An 18,506-nucleotide genomic window follows, 5' to 3' on the forward strand; every position below is an offset into this window, starting at 1 on the left:
TCATGAAATCTGCTTTTTTTTTTGCAGCAGGGCAGTGAAATTCATGAAATTATGCGCCTGTGCCTAAGACTATTGCACAGAACTGCATCTGGTGATATATATGTACTTTGTACCTTTATCTTGTCATCACAAGACCCTGTTGGACATTGGTAATGCAGAATAGTGCCAGTCCGGTTCCCTGGCGAGACTGAGGGCAGAGATGCTGTGTGGCCTCGGGTGTCGTGTGGACCAAGCCCTTATTCCACTGGGGTCACCTGTTGCAGCTGCAGAGGGGAGGAAAAGCCAAAGGTGATGTGATATGGCGGGTATCGAGCTAGGTTGGGAGCTGACCCCACCCATTGGCGCTGCTCCCCAATGTCTATTCGGTTGAAGACAAGCTAGATTGCACTCGTTCCTGCGTATGACAAGGAACTGCTGCGTACTGGGTCCGGTGCTACTTACTGGTTTAAGCAACAACTTGCTGTTGGTTAATGAAGCAAAGAAAGCAATTAAATACTTTGCCATGCAGACGTTTTCTGGTAAACGATCACTCCAAGCAGCGGCCTGAGGAGTGAACTGAATCGCCTGTATGATCTGCCACCTTCGTGGTGTGACTGGAGTCTCGCCGGGGCAGGACAGTTGCCGCATGTCCGGAGCAGGCTTGGAGGCAATTTGATATGGCCCAGCCTTGGCGAGGTGAGCTGTGTAAAGATCGGGCGTTTGATCAATTTAAAAGCTGAGTTTAATTAGGAAGTTCAGGTGTTGGCTGTACCGAGGTGGTGGAGCCTGAGCCCATGGGTGAGGAATGACCTGAGGTTTGGTCAATGTAAGTGCCGGGCCAGATTGAAGTGGTTGTGGTGGCGCAGTTGGAGGCGAGAGACGGGCCGGTTCAGCTGGCTACTTTGCAAGGTTTGCTGGACTGAGGCAGTGGCCTGCAATTACTGGATGTCTGGATCATCTGTAGTGACGTCTGACATTGTGAACTTCAGTTCTGAATGCTGCTCGCTTACTTTTATTGTTTGTACAGTTTGTTTCTTCTGACTCTGCACAATGAGTGTTTGGAGGGTCTTCTTTTGTTTTTAATGGGTTCTATTGGAGTTCTTTGTATCGTGGTTACCAGTAAGGAGACAAATCTCATGGTTGTATAAAGTTAATATACTTTGGTAATAAAATGTACTTTGAACTTGTCCTTGCAGGAACGTGGCTCCAGGACAACATCCCAGGCACCATCAACCTATAGGCCATCGCACTCAGGGACTTGGGCTGTAATATTATAATTTGCTTTTTCTCAGTTCATGCTGGTACAACCTGAGGTACAGGCATAGCCAAGTGCAATCATTTCTCAATTGCTAGGAACTTTTCTAGTGGGGTTCAGTATTGTGGCTTTCTGGAGATTTACATAAATATTGCTGTGTAGGCCAAATTGTTTAATGCTATTGTGTGGTGACTTTGTGATGATACCAGTTATAGATATTACCATTGGAACAGTGTTCATGTTCCATAGTCTTTCAATTTCCTCTTTTAATTCAGCATATTTCTGGTGTTTTTCACATTGATTTACTGTATGATATGTGTGTTTGGAATGGCTATATCTATTGCTATTCTTGCTTGCTTATCCTGTATTATTATACCTAAATGGTTATTATGGATTGTCCAATCTGTAGTAGTGTGCATAGAATGAAAAATAATACTGTGAACATAAGTTTCAAAAGAGTCCTTGAAAGTGAGACTGTAAGTCACAGAATCAGTCAGAGTAGTGATTAATGAACTTATCCACTACAGTTCAGGAACCCTTTGTTTCAAGGGTAGTAACCTGGTGACGAGGGTCCTGAGGCTCCTGAACCTCCTCCTCGATAGTAGAAGTGAGACGAGAGCATGGCCTGGATGGTTGAGGTCGTTGATAATGCATGCTGCTTTCACGGGGCAGCCCTCCTTGTAGATGTGCTCAGTGTTGGGAAGGGCTTCACCTGTTAAGGACTGGGCCGTATCTACCACCGGCATTTCCATATCAGGCCATGAGGCAACCAGTTAGCATATTCCCCACCATGCATCTGTAGAAGTTTGTCAACATTTTTCATGACATGCCAAATCTTTGCCAACTTCAAAGAAAGCAGATGTGTTGTTGTGCTTTGTTTGTGATGACACTTGGGTGCTGGTCCCAGGAAAACTCCTCTGATGTGTTACACTACTCCCTCTACCTCCAAGTCCCTAATGAGGACTGACTCATGGACCTCTGGCTTTTCCTCCTATAATCGATGTTCAGCTCTTTGGTTTAGAATCCTCTTTGAATACAAGTGGCTCTTGTAACACTGTATCATTGCTTGTACAGGATGAAGTGGCCAGATCAGTAATTGCAAGGTGGTTTACCAAGCCTCAGCTTTCAGCAAATTATTGTAAAAATTCTCAGGATGTGCTAACCATTAATTAGGAAGAAACTAAATCAAGGATACAGAGAATAAAGCTTTGTTAAGGCAAAATCATAAGATGATGAGACAAAAGAGCTGAATTAGGCCAGTAGGTCATTGAACCTTCTCCATCATGACTCATTTACATCCTTCTCAAACCCATTCTCCTGCCATTTCCCCATAACCTTTGACACACCAACTAATCAAGAACCTATCAACCTCCGCTTTAAATGTACTCAATGACTTGGCTTCACAGGCACCTGTGGCAATGAATTCCATAGATTCATCACCCTCTAGCTAAAGAAATTCATCCTCATTTCTGCTATAATGGGATGTCTGTGAATGCTGAGGATGTACCCTCTGGTCTTCGACTTCCATACTATTGGAAACATCCACTTCAAGTCCACTCTAGTTTCAATATTCAATAGGTTTCAATGATGTCCACGCTCAACCACCTAAGATCCATGCTCCTCATCCGCTAACATTTTCATTCCTGGGATCATCAAGTGAACCTCCTCTGGGCCCTCTCTTTGTTTTCTTAGATAACTGCTTACAATACTGCAAGTGTGTTCTGACCAATGCCTTATAAAGCCTTATATTGTTTAATAGACAGGATGCTTCCTATAGTGGGCAAGTCTAGTACTAGGCCACAGCACAAGGTCATCCTTTTAGAACAGAGATGAGGAGGAATTTCTTCAGCCAGAGGGTGGTGAATCTGTGGAATTCATTACCACAGGTGGCTATGGAGGCCAAGCCACTGGATTGATAGGTTCTTTAGTAAGGGTGTCAAAGGTTACAGGGAGAAGGCAGGAGAATTGGGTTGAGGGGAATAATAAATCAGCAATAGTGGAATGGCAGATCAGAATCAATGGGCCAAATGGCCTAATTCTGTTCCCATGTTTTATGGTTTGATGCCGTCTTCATGAATTCTTGCGAGGTTTACGATTAACTGGTCAGAAAACTGCAGCTCGAGGTGTCAGGGTTGTGGCTTCTCAAGGTAATGACTGGCAGGTGTTGTAGAGGCTGCTAGGCTGATTCCAATGGGATTCTGAAAGCTTGCAAGTTAATTTTGCTCTATAGTCAACAAGGCTTTGTGAAGGGAAGATTGTGCCTCATGAGCCGAATTGAGTTTTTTGAAGAGGTAACAAAAGAAATTGATGAGGGTAGGGCAGGGGATGTGGTCTACATGGACTTCAGCAAGGCAGTTGACAAGGTCCCTCACGAAAGACTCATCCAGTAAGTCATGAGGCATGGGATAAGTGCAACCTTGGCTGTTTGGATAAAAAATTGTCTTAAAGGAAGAAAGCAGAGGGTAGTTGTGGAAGGAAAGTATTCTGCCTGGAGGTCAGTGACTAGTGGAGTACTGCAGGGATCTGTTCTGGGACCCCTGCTCTTTGTGATATTTATAAATGACCTGGATGTAGAGGCGGAAGGATGGGTGAGTAAGTTTGCGGATGACACGAAGATTGGAGCAGTTGTGGATGGAGCTGTAGGTTGTTGAAGGTTACAAGAGGATATAGACAGGCTGCAGAGTTGGGCAGAAAAATGGCAGATGGAGTTCAATCCGGACAAGTGTGAGATGATGCATTTTGGAAGGACAAACCAGAAGACTGAGTACAGGATTAATGGTCAGTTAAGAGTGTGGTTGAACAAAGGGACCTTGGGGTTCAAATCCATTCATCCCTCAAGGTTGATAGGGTAGTTATGATGGCCTATGGGATGCTAGGCTTCATTAACGGGGATTGAGTTCAAGAGTAGAGAGGTCATGTTGCAACTCTACAAATCTCTGGTGAGACCGCACTTAGAGTATTGTGTTCAATTCTGGTCACCTCATTATAGGAAGGATGTGGAAGCTATGGAGAGGGTGCAGAGGAGATTTACCAGGATGTTGCCTGGTTTGGAGAACAAGTCATATGAAGCAAGGTTAGCAGAGCTGGGACTTTTCTCTTTGGAGCATAGAAGAATGAGAGGGGACTTGATAGAGGTCTACAAGATTATGAGAGACATAGATAGGGTGGATAGTCAGTACCTGTTTCCCAGGGCACCAATAGCAAACACCAGAGGGCATATGTACAAAGTTAAGGGAGGAAAGTTTAGGGGAGACATCAGGGGTAAGTTTTTTACACAGAGGGTTGTGAGTGCCTGGAATGACTTGCCAGGGATGGTGGTGGAGGCTAAAATATTAGGGGTATTTAATAACCTCTTGGACAGGCACATGGATGAAAGAAAAATGGAGGGTTATGGGGTAGTGTGGGTTTAGTACTTTTTTTAAAGGATTATATGGGTCGGCACAACATGGAGGGCTGAAGGGCCTGTACTGTGCTGTAGTGTTCTATGGTTCTATGTAGTGACTCAAATAGAAATGTAGAAGATGTGAGTACGGCAGTTACAGGTAATAAAGAAAGTTAGTTATGCAGTTACTGTGGGGTCAAAGATTTTATTTATTTATTTAGAGACACAATGTGGAACAGGCCCTTCTGGCCCAATGAGCCTACCGATTCAATCACAACCTAATCACAGGACAATTTTCAATTACCAGTTAACCTACTAACTGGAATGTCTTTGGACTCTGGGAGATAATTGAAGCATTGATCATTAAAAGATTCAAAGGATGCAAAGTACCTTTATTATAAAAGTATGTATACATATTACAACCCTGAAATTCTTCTTCCCCACAGACAGCCACGAAACAAAGAAGGACCATGGAAGAAAAAACAACAAAAACCACAAAGAAACCTAAAACAAATTGCACAAGCAGCAACAGAAAAATGAATGAAAACGTAGAACATAAAGCATAAAATCAAAAAGCATATTCAGGTCAGTTTGTTATCGGCGGGCCACCTCGAGTACATCCTGTACATCCAGGATATGTTCCCTTGCCATCCCTACCATCAGGGAGGAGGCATTCGTGCCTGCCGACACACACTCAGTAATTTAGAAACAGCTTCTTCCCTTCTCCATTAGATTTCCAAATGGTCCACGAACCCATGAATACTACAGCACTAATTTCCTCACTGATGCACTTCTTATTTATAATTTATAAATTTTATTGCAATTTATGGTTTTTTGTGTATTGCAATGTACTGCCACCCCAAAACAACAAATTTCACAACATATATTAGTGATAAATAACCAAATTCTGATTCCAATACTTAATGTGTAATATCATCCAGAAATATCTGTGAAGTATTAAAATAATTGTTGATTTTTAATATTTATTAAGTATTACAATAACAAGGATATATGAAATTGTTTAAAAATATCTATCTATAAAATCAGTTCTCTAATCATCTTTTAAATACCACGCCCCTTCTCGGTGACAAAGCTCATGACTGCAAATAACTAATTTGAATTAGCACAGAGGGGCTCCTTTGGGAAATGAGAGAGAAAGCAGTGCAGATAAATTGCAGATAGTTTTCAGTTTAAAACAACAGTTAATCCTCTGAGATTTCAGTCAAAAACACATGCCATGTAAGACAAATCCAAGCACTGCATTGCACTTACAGTCAGATCAAATAACTCCAATCTGAGATATTTCAAAACTGTGGAAAGAAGTCACAGGAAATACACTTGGAAGACAAGTTGTTTCTGAGTGCAGTGTGTTTAAATAATACTTCTCTACTATGTACACAGCACTTAATTCTGTGCTAAAGAGCAGGCTCTGTGCAAACACTTGCAAATACACCTTGGGCTGTGAAAATGCCAAAGCTTTTGTGGACAGAAAATGAACAAGCCAAGGTCAACTTCAAATAGACACCAATAAATAATTGTGAAGGATAAACCATTTGGAACAGAATGAAGCAGATAATACAAACTTTGTTGCTGCTATGGATGGTGTAGAAGGTTGTCATGGGACATTGACAGCATGCAGAGCTCGACTGAGATGAGTTGTAAATGCACCCCTTTAATTATGGTAACATTACTTTATTTGTTGTGTGTGAGTTATATGCAATGTGTTCAGCAGCTTGGTCCAGAGGAACATTTCTTCGGTATACATTTGAATGACAATGAACTTGAACTTGAACTTGAATTTGAGATGGAGTTTGACCCTAAAAGTCCTGAAATGATTCATTTTGGAAAGTCAAACGAAGGCAGACAACAGGATTAAAGGCAGAATTCACAGCAAGCCTTCATTAGGGGTTTGAGTCCCAGGGTGGAAATGGTTAAAATGAGAGGACATAGTTTTAAGGTGATTGGAAGAAAGTTTGGGGGGAGATCAGGGATAATTTTATGACACACAGCGTGCTGGGTCAATGGAAATCACTTCAAGATGTGGTATAGAGGCAGATGCATTAGGGACATTTTAAGAAGTTCTTTGACTGGCATGTGGATGAAAGAAAAATACAGTTATCTGGGAAGGGAGGGTTAGATTGATCTTAGAGTAGGTTAAAAGTAGTTGAGTGCAAAGTTGTTGTAACACCATTCAGTCAGCCAAACTACCTCACTCCTGTACGCTTGCTTATCACTATCTGAGATTCTGCCAACAACAGTTGTAGCATCTGTGAATTTATAGGTGATTTGAGTTGTGTCTAGCCACACAGTCCTGGGTGAGGAGAGAGCACACACCTTTGAGATGTACCTGTGCTGATTGTCAGGGTGGAACAGGTGTTATTTCCGATTTGGTCTCCGGATGAGAAGTCAAGGATCCGGTTGCAGAGGGAGGTACAGAGGCCCAGGTTTTGGAGCTTGTTGGCTAGTACTGAAGATATGATTGTTTGAATTCTGAGCTGTGGTCAACAAACAGCAGCCTGACGTAGGTGTTGCAGTTGTTCAGACGGATCAAGGCTGAGTGAGGAGCCAATGAGTTTGCATCCTCTGTAGACAAACTGCAGAGGATCCAGATGTTCACTCAGTCTGGAGTTCATTCTGGCCAAGGCTGAAGTTACCACCTCTCCATCAATGTTTTCATGAGTAATTAAGAGAAAAAATCCCCAGACTGCTTCCATTTTATGTATTCTTAATAACTTGTGTATTATTGCAAAAGTCGTAACATAGTGCAACACCTACAAAATGTTGGAGGAACTCAGCAGGTCAGGCAGCATCCATGAAAGTGAATAAACAGTCAAAGTTTTGGGCTGAGACCCTCCATCAAAACTGGTAAGGAAGGGGGAAAATGCTAGATTAAGAACATGGGGGAGGGAAAAGAAGTCAAGCTGAAGGTGAGAGGTAAAGCCAGCATGGCTGGCAGAAGGGGAATGAAGTAGGAAGCTGGGAGGTGATAGGTGGAAAAGGTAAAGGGCCAAAGAAGAAGGAATCTGATAGGAGAGGGGAGTGGATCATGGGAGAAAGAAAAGGAGGAGTGGCACCAGAAGGAGGTGATAGACAGTTGAGGAAAAGAGGGGAAAATTACTAGAAGGAGAAATTAATGTTCATGCCATCAGGTTGAATGCTACCCAGACAGAATATAAGGTGTTGCTCCTCCAACCTCACCATGGCAAAAGAGGAGGCCATAGAACAACATGTTGGAATGGGAATGGAGTAAGGAATTAACATATTTGACAAGGTTAGAAAGGACAGTGCATAGGAGGAAAGGGAATAGAGTGATCTGAATTCAAACTTGAGAAATCAAAACAAAGTAAGCCTTGGTGACTGGAGAAATATAGTACTCATTCTTTTTTTTTAGTTGGATTTCAATTGTCTCTGATCCAAATGACCTGAACGAAAGTGGTCACATTTAAGTGATTTCACTAGCAGGAAAAATACAGGAGGCTGAAAATAATGGTGAAAATTCATTGCAAACTTCACAATAGTTTCTCTCGTCTCAGCAGAGAGATTTTGTATTATTCTGTGAAGACTTTTGTTTACTTTGATAGTGGTCTTAACAAGGAGAGGGGAATTTTCTGAGAATCCATGCTGAGCATAAGAAAATCTCCCCATGCACTCTGCACCATTTTCAAAAGTTCATTTGCCAGAGCTGTGTGATTTTAAATGGAGAATAAGGTCAATCTGCTTCCCTTTTCATCTTCGTTAAAGCAAAGAATTGTGGGTCAACAAAACTTTAATATCAAGGCAACACATAGTGCAAACAATATAGGTTCCAAGCTGTGAGAGGTGCTATTCTGCAATTCATTGGCTGGAAGCCCCACTAGACTCTCTCCCTCTTGCTGCTCCACCCCTCTCTCTGAAGCTAAGGCATTATAAGCTCTTCCTCATTACCGTCAATTTAAAGCAACAAACACACAAATTGCTGTAGGAGCTCAGCAGGCCAGGCAGCATCTATGAAGAGGAATAAAGAGTTGGTATTTGAGGTGAGCCCCTTCAGATTCTAGCATCTGTAGAATCCCTTGTGATTATGTAGATTTAATATTTCTGGTGGCAGGGTGGAGATACATCTCTACCAAAGGTGCTCCTTCCCTCCGCTAGCCTGCAGGTCACTCTTGAACAAGGCGTAGCACTTAGCCCCCAATCCAGGTCACGTGAAGCCATGAGAACAGTTGGTGGAATGTCATACGAGCAGCCGGTGTAGATCACAAGTCCTGGTTATGCGACCATTGACACCAGGCAGACAATCTCTGAAGAGTATTGATAATAGCTGGGGTCACCCATCTTGTAAAGACACTGCCCAGAAGAAGGCAACGGGTCTAATAATAACCATCAATAAGAAACAGCTCGATCGTTTGTCTAGGGGATAATATATTGTCCGATGGAAATATAAAAGTCACTCAGTTCCTGCAGGCCTCAGCCTTTTGGGGGAGGGACCGCTGAGTTTTCACTTGTTGGAGAGAGAGAGATTGGTGAGAAAAGAAACTTGCCCGGGTCTTTTATGAAGCAAATCCGTTGAATCAGGGGAGCGGGCTTTCCCATTGTTAGCTAAAAGCTGGTTTCCGTGGATCCAGTCACCGATTCCAGCAACGGAATCGAACGCACGTGACTTCCTTCAAATAGTTTCCCGCTACTACGCGATCGTTAGCGTTTCTTCTGGTGCGTCTGAAGGGGGTGTTCCCCCCAGACCCTCTTTTATACTTCCTCACGGGGTCTCAGATGTCAATCAGGTTGGGATGATGCAATCTCTCTCTCAACCAGCCCACTTTGCTCGAGGGCTTGCACGTAGCATAGTCCCCAATCCACAAACGTAGTCTCCAGGAGACAATGGTCAATGTCGCATTATTTTGCATCGCGGTGGAACGAGGTATTCGGCACGTCTCTCTCTCCCATTTCCTGGGTCTCCTGAATGGACTCAATAGTGATCTTGCGATTCTCACTAAGGAGGGGGCTACCCCGCACCCTTCGGCCCCTCAGAGCTGTGGTACATTCATAACACCCCCTTTCTTCAAAGCGTTTTCACCAGCAGTGAAAACGAAGTAGTACAGAGTCTTACAGGGTTTTAGAATCTAACACAATACAAAAGTTTTTTTTTACAGAGTAATACAGTTATACATTCAATTCAGTATCTAAACAGTTAATGATTACAGTGTCACTTTCTTTAATATCTTAACATCGCGTACCGTACTAAAGTCTTGTAGCATCAGACTTCAATTTAATAACCACCTATTTTATTTCTTTCCTTCAGCAACAAAACTAAGGAGGTGTGATCTTAGCTTATGTGCATCTACAAAAGTTTACGCGAATACTAATCGTTTCGGTCGTTTCAGCAGGTCTCCAAGGGGCTGTCTTTATTATTCACAGGCTTTGGCGCAATCCCGTACAACCTGCTTTGCTGTTTAAAATGGCATCCCCATTAACCGTCGCCTCTTTTCCTGTGAGTCCTCCCCGTGGGGAACTTGAGTAATTTGGCGTGGTAAACTCCCGCCCGCCTCGTTCATAGGGGTTATTTTATCAACACCGTGTCCCAAACTTAGACCATTTCCACCCAATTCTTTAATTTTACCCAGGTGGCTAGCCCTTTTGTCAGGACCCTTCAGGCTATTGGTTTTTAATTCGAACTCTTTTTTCAAGTAGCATTTCGAATTCGGCCTCTTCACACCCCATCCTGGCATAACAATAGAGTGCCCCCCCCCCCCCCCCCCCCCATCTCCGGGCTCACTCTGTAAGCGATCTGCCAGGTTTAAGATTTCTTCATTCGACTTGGGAACTACAGACTTTCCGTTTCCTTCAATAATAATCCTCATCTCCCCATTCTTAAATTCTGCATTAACTTTGAATCCACCTTTGAGTACAAACACCTGGGAACTCACACTTCCCACGGTTACCAAGGTTAACCCTTTTCCCACTGAACCGAGTCCATCTGACCCATAAGGACGGCTGTCCCGTTCCACTGAATCAAATACCTCAGACTTCTTCTGAGCTCCGTTACTAGGTTCAGTACCACGTGCATCCCCATCTTGGACACACTCCAATGGGACATTGGCCTCTTCCAGGCTTTCAATACCCGTACGCTTTTTAAATTCTAAGTTCCTCCGTTTCTCCCAGGTACTCTCTGGGCAACTCCCTTCCGGAGTAAACTCAACCCCACGGGTTGAAACAACCTCATCTGCCAACCCAGCAGACGTCTTCGAGGTAAGGGCACCCTTTTCATCTAGGGCTGCCCTCATTTCATTATCAGGAACACCTTTAGAAGTTTCAACTTCCTCAAACAGTTCTGCCAAACCAGACAGATCATCCATGTCCAACTCTGGACCTCTTAACCGCTCTATTGGTTCCTCATCTTTATTTTCTGCCTCTAGGACCTTTCTCCTCGCTAAAGGCAGATCTACCTCCGCTCCCTTTCCCTCTTTCACTTTACTACTCTTCGTTTTACCACCCACTAAACCCTCGTGGTACAGGGTCGGTAGAAACAACTCGGCCAAATCAAAACTGGCCCGATTTAAACTGCTCTCGTTCTAAGCTGCCTTTCTCGACAGGCTGCGAGTGACCGCGCATGCGGGGTAGATCTGGGACTCTAGGGGCGGGGCCACCGCACTCGCCGGTCAGCGGGTCGGCATCATGGCTGCCCAAACCTTACCACCTGCTAAATCGTTACCGAGAAGGACAGCCTCGTCAGTTCTCGGGAACTCAGATGGCACCCCTATTTCAACGGGTCCAGACACCAACTCACAATCCATAATGACCTCATGTAAAGCCACCATTTCTATTCTTTTGCTGATCCCCTCTACCTTTACCATGCCTGTTTTTCGACCAAATTCTAGTACCTTACTGCTGATCAACGACAGCTCAGCCCCCGTGTCTCTCCAGATTCGTACGGGAATTGCTGGTTCCCCCTTCCTCAAAGACACGGTTCCGTGTGTCAGACAAGTCTCAGACCCTTCTTGTACTCTGTCTACCCGGGGCTCTCTGGTCGATCTACTGATTACCACGGCACACCCGATAGGGACTGCGGCTTTTCCTTTTCCTATCTCTTTCCTCGGAGCAAAGCATCGAGATGCAATATGCCCTCCCTTTCCATAATTAAAACAGGTCAAACCTGGAAACCTCTGGCCGTCTTGCTTTTCCCCCTCAACCTTACCGCTAGCTCCTGGTGGGACCTCTGCCTCACTCGTCAGACTTTCTCAATCGTTCCCACGGTCTCTCTGGGAACTTTTATTCGAGGAAAACTTTGTCTTGTGGGTTAGGGCATATTCATCCGCGAACCTAGCAAATTCTGAAATGGACTTATTCGGCTTCTCATTCAAATACATCCGGATGTCCTCTGAAACACAACCTTTAAATTCCTCAATCAAAAGTAACTCCCTGAGACACCCATAATCCTCGTCCACTTTTTCTGCGGTGCACCAACGGTCCAAGAGCACACCCTTCTCATAGGCAATCTCGGTATATGTCTGATTCCACCCTTTTCGTAAATTTCTGAACTTTTGTCTATATGCTTCAGCTTCTAGCTCGTAACCCCGGAGAATGGCTGCCTTTACTTGGTCATATTTCTCTTCCCCTTCCCCCTCCGTGGACAACGCTGCATATATCCGCTGGGCCTTCCCTCTTAACACACTTTGTAACAACGCCACCCACTGCTCTCTGGGCCACTTCTGATTCACTGCCACCTTTTCAAAAAGCAAGAAATAACTATCAACATCCGTCTCCTCGAACGGGGGTACTAACCTCAACACCCGACTAACATCAAACCGCTCCTCTCGGTCCGACCCCTGACTTGGTTGCTCTTGCCTTAACCTCTCCATCTCCAAGTCATGTTTCCTCTCCTTCTCCTTCTCAGCTGCTTCCAGCTCTTTTAGCTGAAGTTCATGCTCTCTTTCTTTCTCGGCCCTTTCCTTCTCTAGTTCCAGCTGTTTTAACTTAATTTCATGTTCCCACCTTAATTTCTCCAACTCTAACTGAGCCGTCCCACTAGCTGGTACCTTTTCAGGGATATTTTCCAATACCTCAGTTGTAAACACATTCTTCCCAATATAATACTGAGTTATTCCCCTTCGCACCTCCCGCTTTTTCATTGACAACCTCACCCCTGTGAGGTTTAACTCCTTCGCCAATTTTATCAAGTCCGATTTGGAGGCCACCTCCAGCGCCTCCAGAGTTGGGTTTTCTTTCAATTCACCCATGTCCATCTTTGCTGGTTTCCCGTCTGGCTATTCGTGTAATCAGATCCAAGTTTTGGACCTACAAGCCCGATTCACTGGTCCTCCAATTTGGTGTCAAATCCGGGACGAGCCCCCAACTGTTACGAAATCCCGTAACTGGATCACTTACCAGCAAAGATAGAGAGGTCCGTTGAAGTCTGATGGTACTATTTTTAAAAGTCTTTATTTATGAAGGGGCACAAAAATAAGATTAATACAAACATTCAGATAATATACGTCATCACTACTCAATCTAAAAGCGCAGGTCTCATAATAACCATCAATAAGAAACAGCTCAATCGTTTGTCTAGGGGATAATATATTGTCCGATGGAAATATAAAAGTCACTCAGTTCCTGCAGGCCTCAGCCTTTGGGGACCGCTGGGTTTTCACTTGTTGGAGAGAGAGAGATTGGTGAGAAAAGAAACTTGCCTGGGTCTTTTATGAAGCAAATCCGTTGAATCAGGGGAGCGGGCTTCCCCATTGTTAGCTAAAAGCTGGTTTCTGTGGTTCCAGTCACTGATTCCAGCAACGGAATCGAATGCACGTGACTTCCTTCAAATAGCTTCCCGCTACTACGCGATTGTTAGCGTGTCTTCTGGTGTGTCTGAAGGGGGTGTTCCCCCCAGACCCTCTTTTATACTTCCTCACGGGGTCTCAGATGTCAATCAGGTTGGGATGATGCAATCTCTCTCTCAGCCCACTTTGCCCGAGGGCTTGCACGTAGCATAGTCCCCAATCCACAAACGTGGTCTCCAGGAGACAATGGTCAATGTCACATTATTTTGCATCGCGGTGGAACGAGGTATTCGGCACGTCTCTCTCTCCCATTTCCTGGGTCTCCTGAACGGACTCAATAGTGATCTTGTGATTCTCACTAAGGAGGGGGCTACCCCACACCCTTTGGCCCCTCAGAGCTGTGGTACATTCATAACAGTAGAAATTTGAACCTCCATTATCTGACAGAAACCAAATAGGTTTTATGGAGGTCTGCAAAAGAAGGGACGATGGTGCTAAGAAAAGGTGTTTTAAAAAGTGAGAAATTAAAATTACTCCCAAATATGACCTCTTTGCTTTGCTACTTCTGATCAAGTTCAAGTTTATTGTTATTCAACCACATGTACACCATCAAACAAAACAACGTTCCTCCGGACCAATGTGTACAAGACAGTACATACACACAAAGTAATATTACCACAAATAAATTAACAAATAATCAAATATATTCCAGAAGATTGACATTTAGCATAAGGTGCATTTACAAGTTAAAGAGTAAACGGAATAATGCTGCTGGCTGATGAGACCTGGGTGGTGGTAAAAGGACTTCGGTAGTCTCGTGGTCTGGGGTAAAAAGCTGTTTCCCATCTTAACAGATCTTGTCCTAATGCTACGGTACCTGCTGCCTGATTTCCACCCAACTGAGTCCTGAGATGAAGTTATTTTTCACCATTTCACTGATGTCATCGATCTTTAATAGAGATAATACACCTTCTTTCCCTTTCTGTACATCCTACTGAAATGTCAAATATCATTAAAATATTCATTTCCCAGACTTTATCACCTTGCAACCAAAATGAAGAGCAGATTATATCATTTCATTTCTCTCTGTGTGCTATCAGTTTTCAGATAAAGAATGTTTAATTCTGTCTTTTTAAGAACATACAGGATAGAACGTAGAACACATTGCAGCACATTACAGGCCCTTCATCCCACTATGTTATGCTGACCTTTTAACCTACTCCTAATCTATTTTTCTACATTTTCAGCTATGGTGATTGAGAAGAGGACAAGCTATGTGCCAAGGTGGCTTGGCATGGACTAGATATGGCCCGCACAGACTAGATGGGCTGAAGGGCCTGTTTCTGTGCTGTACTTTTCTATGACTTTAAGATGAGATGTGCCTTTCAAAATGCTTTGATTTTAACATGGAACATCAACATTACAGCATTGTGCAGGCCCTTCGGCTGATAATGTTATGCTGATTTATAACCTACTTCAAGATCAATCTAACACTTTCCTCCCACCTAGCCCACCATTGTTCTATCATCCATGTGCCTAACTTAAATATCTCTTAAACATCCCTAATGTATCTGTCTCTACCACTATCCTGGCATGTTCCATGCATCCAACATTCTCTGTGTAACATGCCTACCCCTGACATTCCCCTACATTTTCACCCAATCTCCTTAAAATCATACTTCCTCATATTAGCCATTTCACCCTGAGGAAAAAAGAGTGACCTTAGGTGTCCATTCTCTTATCATCTCATACATCTTTATCAAGTCATCTCTCATCCTCCTTCATTACAAAGAAAACATCCCAAACTCATTCATCTTTCCCTCGTAAAACATGCTCTCAAATCCAGGCAGCATCCTGGTAATCCTCCTCTGCACCCTCTCTGAACATTCCACATCCTAATTATAGAGCGGTAGAACAACTACAGCACGGGAACTGTATCACAGGAACTTTGCCATCTGCTCTGTACAGAACTATTAATCTGCCTAGTCCCATCCACCCACATCCAGACCATACACCACCCCTCCATGTACCTATCCACATTTCTCTTCAAGCTTGAAATTCACCACTGCTCATTCAATATTCTCGCTGCCCTCTGAGTGAAGAGGGTGGGGAGAGTGAATTTTGATAGGGTAGATGAAAATGTCTAGTAACTTAAAACAGATTTGTGTTGGTCAGTGGTATCTAGATTTATTTTGATCACATAAACAGTTTTTAAATGTTTTACTGGTCTAATATTCACTGGATTGGAGCTGTCTGTTCAAGGTCTCTTTAGTTAATTTGCCTTCGGAATTAATTTTCTCAGATCCTCGCTGACCTGCTTTATTATGTAAGGTCTCCGAGGGATGGCCTTCACTGCTGCTCTCCAATCTGTTTCTGTTAACATCTACGCAGAGTAAACAATGAACACCAGTCTTCCTGAGAGCTGGTTTCAAACCCACCACCTGAAGGCAGCACGTCTTTCCGAATTAGAACAGTAGGTGGTTCGGATCCAGGTTTAAAACCATCTGCCGCACACATATAAGATTGTTGAAGGAGCGAGCGCCATGTTAAAATTAATTATGTTAGTGTGAATATCAATCAAAGAAATCCATTGCTAGAAACACTCCTCATTCATCTGCTCTCATTGTAAATAACCATTTCACTTGTTAACTCTAATATAACATGCTAACAATTGTTTACAGAAATGAATTTATAGTGTCACATACAAGATGCATCCCTCATTAAGAAGTTAAAGCAAGACATGTAAATAAATTAACTCTGCTTTTTCAGGTTAAAGTTTCCTTTTCCAATGTAAAAACTATCCCATGGACTCTCAACATCAATATCATTTAAGAAGCTCTAAGTTCCTGGGTCAGCATCGTGAAGAATCTGTTCCGGGCCCAACACATTGATGCAATCATGAAGAAGACTTGCCAGCAGCTCTACTTCATTAGGAGCTTGTGGAGATCTGGCGAAGACTGTGAATTCCTACAAGTGTATGGTGAAGAGCATTCTGACTGGTTGCATCAGCAGCAGGTATGAAGGCTCCAATCCACAGGATCACAAGGGGCTGCAGAGGGCTGTAGGCTCACCCAGCTCCACCCACCCCACCACTGAGGGCAGTGCCTCAAGGAGTTGGTATCCATTATAATGGGCATGCCCTCTTCTCAATACTATCAACAGCAACAAGTTTGAAGACTCACACTCAACGATTTAGAGACAGCTTCTTTTCCTCAGTCATCTGATTACTGAACTGCCTTTAAATCCACAAACACTCCCTCACTATTTCCTACTTTTAACTGTTTATGTATTTTCTAATTTATAGCAATTTTATGCCTTTGCACTTTGCTGCAAAACAGCACAGTGTACAATGGTGATAACAAATGTTATTCCAATAGGTACACGCATCCCTCGGGGATGGGCCTCGAGAGATACGTACCTAACGCTGGAACTTGGTACTAGCTAGGTGGCTAATGTGGGGGGCATTGACCCATTAGTCCAAAGGACCTGTGTCTGTATCCACGCTGTATCGCCCAGTGACCACAAATCAGATTAAGATCAAGTAGAAGTAAATTAAATAATGCAGCAACTACAATTGTTGTCAACTTCAGAATCAGAATCATTTTAATACCACTGGCTTATGTTGTGAAATTTGTTGTCTTTGCAGCAGCAGTACAATGCAATACAGAATAATAGAACTGAAAGTTGCAGTAATATAAAAATTGAATTAAATAAGCAGTAAAAGAGAAAACAAAAACAGTGAGGTAGTTTTCATGGGTTTATTGTTTATTCAGAAATCTGATGTAGCTGTTTCTGAATCATTGAGTATGTGCTTTCAGGCTCCTGTAGCCCCTCTCCGATGGTAGCAATAAGAAGAAGGCATGTCCTGGGTGATTGGGGGGGGGGGGTGTCCTTAATGATGGATGCCACCTTTTTGAGGCATTTCTGCTTGAAGATGCCCTGCCTGCTGGGGAGGCTGGGACTCGTAGGATTGCTTGGGAGCCAGCATCATCCGCACAGGCCAAAGAGCTAGATTCAATGAAATAATTCTAGATGTTCCCACAGGAAGAAATATCCACACCCCCCTTGTCAAGATGCCTTAGTTTACAACCACTGTAATAGTTTCACAGGCAATCAATGCTTGTTGAGGTGTGGTCAGTGTTGTAGTGGAGTAAATGTGGCAGTCTGTTTGTATCCCGCAGGCACCGAGAAGCACCAGTGTGGTCATCGATTCACCCATGCTGTGGTGCTGAGTGATGGATAAGTATTGGGAGGACCGCGGTGGAGACCCCTCCAGCTTTTCTTCATGTTACTTTCATTTGTTTTGAGATATAGCATTTCAACAGGCCCAATGGCCCAACGAGCCCATACTGCACAATTACACCCATGTGACCAATTAACCTACGAACTGGTACATCTTTGGACTGTGGAAACCCATCCAATCACAGGGAGAACGTACAAACTCTTTACAGACAGTAGCAGGAATTGAACCCAGGTTGCTGGTGCTGAAGTGGCTTTACGTAACCAAGCTGCCCCAAGGTATCAGGGGATCGTTCACCATTATGGAATGAGAACTGATGAGGCTTTGACTAACTCTGCTCATAGAACAAACTGGCAGTGTTTGTAAGTGTGAACCACACCCTCAAGGGTTCCTCGCATAAATGTTTAGCTGTTTCTGTTCTTCTATTGGAAGGAATGGCCTTTTCAGCCGGCTCTTAAATCACTTCTAAAGTGCTGAAATGTAGCTTCAGAGAGCAGTATTAACTCTGCCTGGTAAAGATCCACTCAGATTTTGAGCTGTATTTATTTATCAGAGGTAAACATACAGCGAAATGCGTCTTTGCATGAACGATCAACACACACGAGATTGAGCTTGAGGAAGCCACAAGTGTTGCCACACATTCCGATACCAACTTGGTGTGTCTGCAACGTTCAGCAGAACAACACAAGAGCAAAACAAACCCCTTTCCCCCCTTCCTTCCCTCACACCCACTCACACACACAGCCAGGCCCATGCTCCTGCCTTCTCCCTGTAACCTTTGACATCAGGACTAATCAGGAACCTATGAATCTCCGCTTTAAATATACCCAATGATTTGGCCTCCACAGCTATCTGCGGCGATAAATTCCACAGAGTCACCATCCTATTTCTATTATAAAG

General features: G+C 43.6%; 1 long non-coding RNA gene across 2 annotated transcripts in view; it reads left to right on the forward strand.

Moving 5' to 3' along the window:
- The window catches only part of LOC132378645 (uncharacterized), a 40,178-nt gene extending 21,926 nt beyond the window's left edge, over positions 1-18,252 (forward strand). Inside the window, exons 1-4 of one of the 2 annotated variants that reach the window (XR_009507137.1) lie at positions 539-675; positions 5,063-5,201; positions 16,136-16,381; positions 17,548-18,252. This is a non-coding gene — a long non-coding RNA (uncharacterized LOC132378645). Of the gene's footprint in view, positions 1-538; positions 676-5,062; positions 5,202-16,135; positions 16,382-17,547 lie in introns of those variants that run through there. The other variant, XR_009507138.1, reaches the window with a different exon arrangement.
- The last annotated feature ends 254 nt before the right edge of the window (positions 18,253-18,506 follow it).

The sequence above is a fragment of the Hypanus sabinus genome, chromosome 20 (genome assembly GCF_030144855.1).
Source record: "Hypanus sabinus isolate sHypSab1 chromosome 20, sHypSab1.hap1, whole genome shotgun sequence".
Classification (NCBI taxonomy): domain Eukaryota; kingdom Metazoa; phylum Chordata; class Chondrichthyes; order Myliobatiformes; family Dasyatidae; genus Hypanus; species Hypanus sabinus.